This window comes from Amphiprion ocellaris, chromosome 11, assembly GCF_022539595.1.
Source record: "Amphiprion ocellaris isolate individual 3 ecotype Okinawa chromosome 11, ASM2253959v1, whole genome shotgun sequence".
NCBI classification, from domain to species: domain Eukaryota; kingdom Metazoa; phylum Chordata; class Actinopteri; family Pomacentridae; genus Amphiprion; species Amphiprion ocellaris.
The window spans coordinates 5,163,627-5,170,566 of NC_072776.1; the positions used below are offsets into that span (position 1 = coordinate 5,163,627).

Sequence of the window (6,940 nt, forward strand, 5' to 3'; positions counted from 1 at the left end):
ATTGCAGTTACTTCATGGGTGATCTGAACTACTGGGAGCAGGCTTGATTGAACACAGTCTGACTGCTGCAGGAAGGAAGGACCTCCTTCAAACATCTTGGGTGAAGCAGTCTGTCCCTGAAGGAGCTGCCGGTGATGGTCCTGTTTCCTGCAGGGGGTGGGAGATGTCCTCCATGATAGACAACAGCTTTGTCATCATCCTCCTGTCTACCACCAGCCCAGGACAGAGCTTGCTTTCTTAACCAGTTTCTTTAGTCTCTTCCTGTCTGCAGCCGTGATGCTGCTGCTCCAGCAGACCACTCCATACAGGATGGCTGATACCACCACACAACCATAAAAGGTCCTCAGAATTGCTCCCTGCACCCCGAAGGACCTCAGTTTCCTGAGCAGGTGAAGTCTGTTCTGACCTTTCTTACACCGTGCGTTGGTGTTCTATCTCTAGACATGTTTGAATGTCTTTATCAATAAATGCTCAAACATATGTTGAGTGTCAGCTCAGCTCTTTGTTCCATACATGTAAATGTTCCTATGTGATTGGTGTCTTGCAGTCAGAGTGTAAAGAATTGAAGCTGTCAGAGGCTTTCTGTGGTGAAGAGGCTGCAGGACATCAGCTGCTCCAACAGGTGAAGCCTTTGTTCTTTGGCTCCAACCAGAAGCAGCAATAAATCAGCATGAGCTGCAGCTTATCCACCTCATAGAGTGTATAATAAAGAAACCAAGAGGTTTTAGTTGATAGCTGTCGCTAGCAGTGTGTTGTTCAGGTTGTGAGGAGAAGTAAAAAGCTTACAGCACCTGGTATTCCCAGGTAGTCTCCCATCCAAATACTAACCAGGCCCAACCCTGCTTAGCTTTGCAGATCAGATGAGATTGGGTGTATTCAGTCTCAAACAAACCTCACATGATTCAGATCTCCACTCACACCTTTTATTTGTCGTTTGGTTGCGCCAGTACTAATTGATAGCATCATTTAAGCAAAGTTAGAGCAACATCTTGTAGGACAGGTGGTGTAGAGGTAAGTTTTTTGCCTCCCCGGTACCTTAGTACCTTTATTATCTTCACTTCCTTAATACTTTTGTGTACCATCATTTACGAAAACTAACAGCTATACCCAGTAGGAAGGATAGCGCAGTGGTAAGTTATCTGCCTCTCATCCAGGAGGTCCTTGGTTTGAATCCAGCTCAAGGCTCTTTTTACACTTTGGCTGCATGACAACCTCTTGCAACCATCATTACAACAAACTCCACCAGGGACCTTGTGTGACAGATAGCTCACACAGAGGGTGTGTGTCTGTCATGTGGATGGTCATGGTTCGAATCCCCGCTGGGAACCTTGTGGAGGGTGGTAGTGGAGTGTCACTGGATTGGACCTGACCCTGGAAAAAAGGAAAACCAGGAGATTTACCCATAAGCAAGGCACGAAGGCACGAAGGCACGAAGGCACGAAGGCACGAAGGCACGAAGGCACGAAGGCACGAAGGCACGAAGGCACGAAGGCACGAAGGCACGAAGGCACGAAGGCACGAAGGCACGAAGGCACGAAGGCACGAAGGCACGAAGGCACGAAGGCACGAAGGCACGAAGGCACGAAGGCACGAAGGCACGAAGGCACGAAGGCACGAAGGCACGAAGGCACGAAGGCACGAAGGCACGAAGGCACGAAGGCACGAAGGCACGAAGGCACGAAGGCACGAAGGCACGAAGGCACGAAGGCACGAAGGCACGAAGGCACGAAGGCACGAAGGCACGAAGGCACGAAGGCACGAAGGCACGAAGGCACGAAGGCACGAAGGCACGAAGGCACGAAGGCACCTGTCTTTCAAGAAGATTTTTGGCAAATTTTGCCCAAATGTAAAAAAAAAGCTTGAGCAGGGTGGGGGATCAAACCTGCACTCTCCAGGTTCCAAACCACCACCACTACCTCTGGACTACCAGTCCTACATACCCAAATACAGGCTTTTCTTCTATTCGTCAAGGCGGTGACATCAACACTGAAAGAAAAAAAAACAATCCACAAAATCAAAAAAAGAAGATAATCTACCTACAACTTTTAAAGAACACGCTAAAAAACACAATACTAAAAAGTCACACTCTTCTCCTCATCACTCATTTTTACATTTTAACACAATTTCAAAGCCACACAAATCACATTCTTCATGTCAAATCACTTCTCTTCACTACAAATGGGAGAGAACAGCAAACAAATAAAATACAACTTATGGCTTAAATATCTTCAAAATCTCTTTGCTATTCCTCTACATTCAAATTCCTCAACACCACTCAACAATCACCTGCAGGATCTCTTACTTCTTTCTTAGCTCTGACAAAACATCTTCAAGACTCTGAGAAGACAACTCATTTTCAACACATTTGCTGCTTCGTCTAAGTGTCCACACACATCTCCAGTCATCCACAGGCCTCACCACTGATCAGCTGCACAAACTTACATGTTAAACTTCTCCAAAGATAAAATACAGGCCCTTCTGTCTGATCACAACTTTTACTGGTGGCTCATATTTCAAGTTCATTTCCTTGCAAAGTCTTTATTTTGGATTAAAGTGGGATCTGTGACCAGGCAGATCACTTGTTTATTCTTAGCATTTGGATTTCACTGACATTCCTGTCATGTAGAAAAATAGAAATATCTTTGCATTGATTCAGCTAAACTAACTGCAGACACTGAGAGGCGTAAAGTTCAACAAATGCTGTTTTTATTTACTTCACTGGTGACATCAGTAGATGCTTGCAGTGAAACCACCACTGCAAATATTTATGCATTTAAGTATTACAACTGAAAACTCCCTACAAACGTCCACTTCTAACACCACAAACATTGTCCAGAGGAAATGATATTAGCTGAACATAAAAACATGTAAAACAGCTCTGATGCTTTCATCCTGAGCTCCACTCAAACATTTCACTGTGCAGCAGCTCAGCAGTTTGTTTAAGAAAAGCATTTAGGTTCAATCTGTGAAGCCCAAAACCCACCAGCTTTGAAAAATGACACCATTTACCAGAGTCACAAACTGTAAAAACAGAAGGAATTGTTGGATTTTCTATGTGAATGTGTCGCCTCTCTAGTTAACTCACCCGGTTACGTCTCCATCCTGACGCTGCTCTGCTGGACCGGAGCTTCTGGACCAGCCGGGTGGACCTTCCTTCACAGATCTTCCCGGTGGGAGTGATTCTGAGTCGGCCTTGGTTGACTGCAAACTCCTTAAAATGGACACATGAGAGGAAATCGTGGACAAATCGATACAACAGCTTGTTCGGTTTGTCCTGTTCTTAAATGGGTAGAAAACTGCTGAGAGCTCTCAGTTCAATTCAATTTTCAATTCAATTTTATTTATATAGCGCCAATTACAGTCAAATTGTCTCGAGACGCTTTACAGAACCCATATGCCTGACCCCCAGAGCAAGCCAAAAGGCGACAGTGGCAAGGAAAACACCCTTTTAACAGGGAAAAAAACCTCGAGCAGAACCCGGCTCTAATGTGGGGGGACCCATCTGCCTGCTGGCCGGGCGGGTTGAGAGGGACAGAAGAGGTAGAAAGGTAGAGATAGAGGGGTAGAGGTAGAGATAGAGGGATACAGATAGAGGGGTAGAGATAGAGAGGTGGGGGGGTGGGACACAAGGACCATAAAACACAGCCACACATCTGAAGCATCCAGCATCCAGCTCTGGGACCAGGGACACTCGGAGAAAGGACACAGAAAGAAACAGAGTGAATGTAATGCAATAATGGTATATGTAGTAAATACATAGGTAGTTAGAGAAGGGCTCAGTGCATCAAGAGAGGTTCCCCAGCAGTCTAGGCCTATAGCAGCATAACTAGGGGCAGAACTAAGGGACGTCAAGAGGGGAAGTCAGTTGTGCAAATGAAAACACAAGCATACCCCGTCAGGGTCCCCCAGTCAGCCCTAACTATAAGCTTTGTCGAAAAGGAAGGTTTTAAGCCTGGTCTTAAAAATAGAGAGGGTGTCCGCCTCCCGAACCCAAACTGGGAGCTGGTTCCACAGGAGAGGCGCCTGATAACTGAAGGCTCTGCCTCCCATTCTACTTTTAGAGATTCTAGGAACAACAAGTAAGCCTGCAGTCTGAGAGCGAAGAGTTCTGCTAGGATAATATGGTACTATCAGGTCTTTAAGATATGATGGAGATTGGTTGTTAAGAGCTTTATATGTCAGAAGAAGGATTTTGAATTCTATTCTAGATTTAACAGGAAGCCAATGAAGAGAATCCAATATAGGAGAAATATGATCTCTCTTGCTAACTCCCGTCAGTACTCTGGCTGCAGCATTTTGGATCAGCTGTAGATGTTTCAGAGAGCTATTGGGACAACCTGATAATAAGGAATTACAGTAGTCAAGCCTAGAAGTAACAAATGCATGGACTAGTTTTTCTGCATCACTCTGAGACAGGATGTTCCTGATTTTCACAGTATTTCTCAGGTGGAAAAAGGAAGTCCTACAGATTTGTTTTATGTGCGAGTTAAAGGACATGTCCTGGTCAAAGATAACACCGAGGTTCCTCACAGTAGTACTGGAGGCCAATGTAATGCCATCCAGAGTAGCTATATGCTTTGAAAGCAATTCTCTAAGATGTTTGGGGCCAAATACAATGACTTCAGTCTTGTCTGAATTTAGTAGTAAGAAATTATAGGTCATCCAGGTCTTTATGTCCTTAAGACAATCTTGCAGTCTAGCTAGCTGATTAGTTTCATTTGGCTTCATAGATAAATACAATTGAGTGTCGTCAGCATAACAATGGAAATTAATACAGTGCTTCCTAATAATGTTGCCTAAGGGAAGCATGTATAATGTGAACAGTATTGGTCCTAAGACAGAACCCTGAGGAACTCCATGATTAACCCTAGTATGCTCAGAAGAGTCATTGTTGACATGCACAAACTGGAACCTGTCTGATAAGTAGGATTTAAACCAGTCCAGTGCTGTCCCTTTAATGCCAATAGAATGTTCTAGTCGCTGTAATAAAAGTTTGTGGTCGATTGTATCGAATGCTGCACTAAGGTCCAATAAAATAAGTATAGAGACCAGTCCATTATCTGACGCTATGAGAAGGTCATTAGTAACTTTCACCAGAGCTGTTTCTGTGCTATGATGCACTCTGAAGCCTGACTGAAACTCTTCAAACAAGCTATTCCTTTGTAAATGTTCACATAATTGATTTGCAACTGTTCTTTCCAGAATTTTGGAGAGAAATGGGAGGTTGGAAACTGGTCTATAGTTGGCTAAAACATCTGGATCTAGAGTGGGCTTTTTAAGTAAAGGTTTGATTACAGCAACCTTAAAAGCCTGTGGTACATAACCTGTTACTAGAGAGAGATTAATCAGATCTAACATTGAGGAATCAGCTCTGACAGAGTGTTGCTCTGACTCCATGTGTGACTGAGGCTGGAGTGAACAGAGCTGCTGCTGCTCAGATGCAGCTTCTTATTAGCACAACAACAGACGCTGCGTTCACTACGTCTGTGGGTGTGGAGCTGATAAAGAGGATCTTCACCACTGACCTGAGCTGCTGCCACACGGTGAGACGTCCAACAGAGTCACTGAGCAGCTGATGATGAAGAAGATGAAGGCTTCAGGAGGAGGTGGAGGAGGAGAAGCTGCAGGGCCACATGAGACACTGAAGAGACAAACCAGAAATGATTCACACACTAGACATGAAGAAAAGAAAACATCAGAGAGTGTAAAATACAAGAATGAGTCCTGAACATCACAGGCGTAACCCGTAGAGCTACATGAGCACACATGTTCTGGTCTTGAAAACGTGTATTAATCCAATAGAAAGTCTAGGGGTAGGGTTAGGGTTGGAGAGGAAGGTCCTTACAGTTGTAATGAAAAAAATAGGGTAATTAATATTACACATAAATATTTTTAATGTTAATACTAAGCAGCCGAATATTCTGAGAAATTAATCCGTGGTTTTTCCTTCAGCCGTTGTAGATCTAGATAACCTAAAGGTACAGTGCAACCACAACGGCTGAAGGAAAAACCCCAACTTTATTCTAAGAATTTTTTGGCTAGTGTGACTTAATATTAAATTATGAAAAAATGTATAATTTTATATCCATGTTTTTGGTACATTGCTACTGTCAGGACCTTCCTCTGTAATCCGAACCCTACCCCTAGACTTTCTATTGGATTGATACACCTTTGCTGACAGCCAACATGTGTGATCATATAGCTCTGCGGGTTAAGCCACTGACGCATGTAGTTGGTCCTCAATGCTGAGGCCCTGGTTTGATTCCCGCTCGCAACCCTGTGCTATATTAGTTGTTCTCATTCTTATTTCTACCCCATTGTCTGGCTGTCTCTCACTACGCCTATCCATCAATTAACTGCAAAAGACTACAACACTTATTTACAAATTTCCTGTTTATTTATTAAATACACTTCTTGAATTTCTCCTGAACTTTGATGTTTCGCCATGAAACATCAACTGCTGTGTAACTGCCCTAAACATGCTCCAATCTGCCTCAAATTTTACATGTATCATCAGAATCCTGCCCTGATGACATTCACATGCTGAAATACAGCCACAGTCATAGCGCCACCTGGTGGATATAAGGAAAAGCTCTATAACTAGCCTGTACATGGTCCGATCTGCCTGAAATTTTATATGCGTGATCAGAGTCCGACCCTAATCACATCCGTAGGCCGACATACACTCTCGGTCGCAGCGCCACCTGGTGGACGTGCGTGGATTTGCCGACCAGCACGGATGCGAGGACCCGTCCAACGCTGCTTGCAGCTTTAATTATGTATGTGTGTGTGTCTTTTCAGGATAGGTGGTTTTACCTCTTCATGTGCCAGTAGTGCAACAAAACAACAACTTTGAAAGGAATACATCAAGTTTTAGCTTGAAAATGGGTCAATTGAAGGACTTTGAAGTCCATGGTATGTATCTTGCACATTTTTGTTA

The 6,940-nt window shown here is 43.9% G+C and overlaps 1 long non-coding RNA gene across 1 annotated transcript; it reads right to left on the bottom strand.

The window, feature by feature from the left end:
• Positions 1-1,770: 1,770 nt before the first annotated feature.
• On the bottom strand, positions 1,771-6,074 carry LOC129350059 (uncharacterized). The gene is made up of 3 exons (XR_008603275.1): positions 5,526-6,074; positions 3,086-3,211; positions 1,771-1,986 (listed from the first exon to the last, which is right to left on the bottom strand). It is a non-coding gene; the product is annotated as an uncharacterized LOC129350059 (long non-coding RNA).
• Positions 6,075-6,940: the final 866 nt, after the last annotated feature.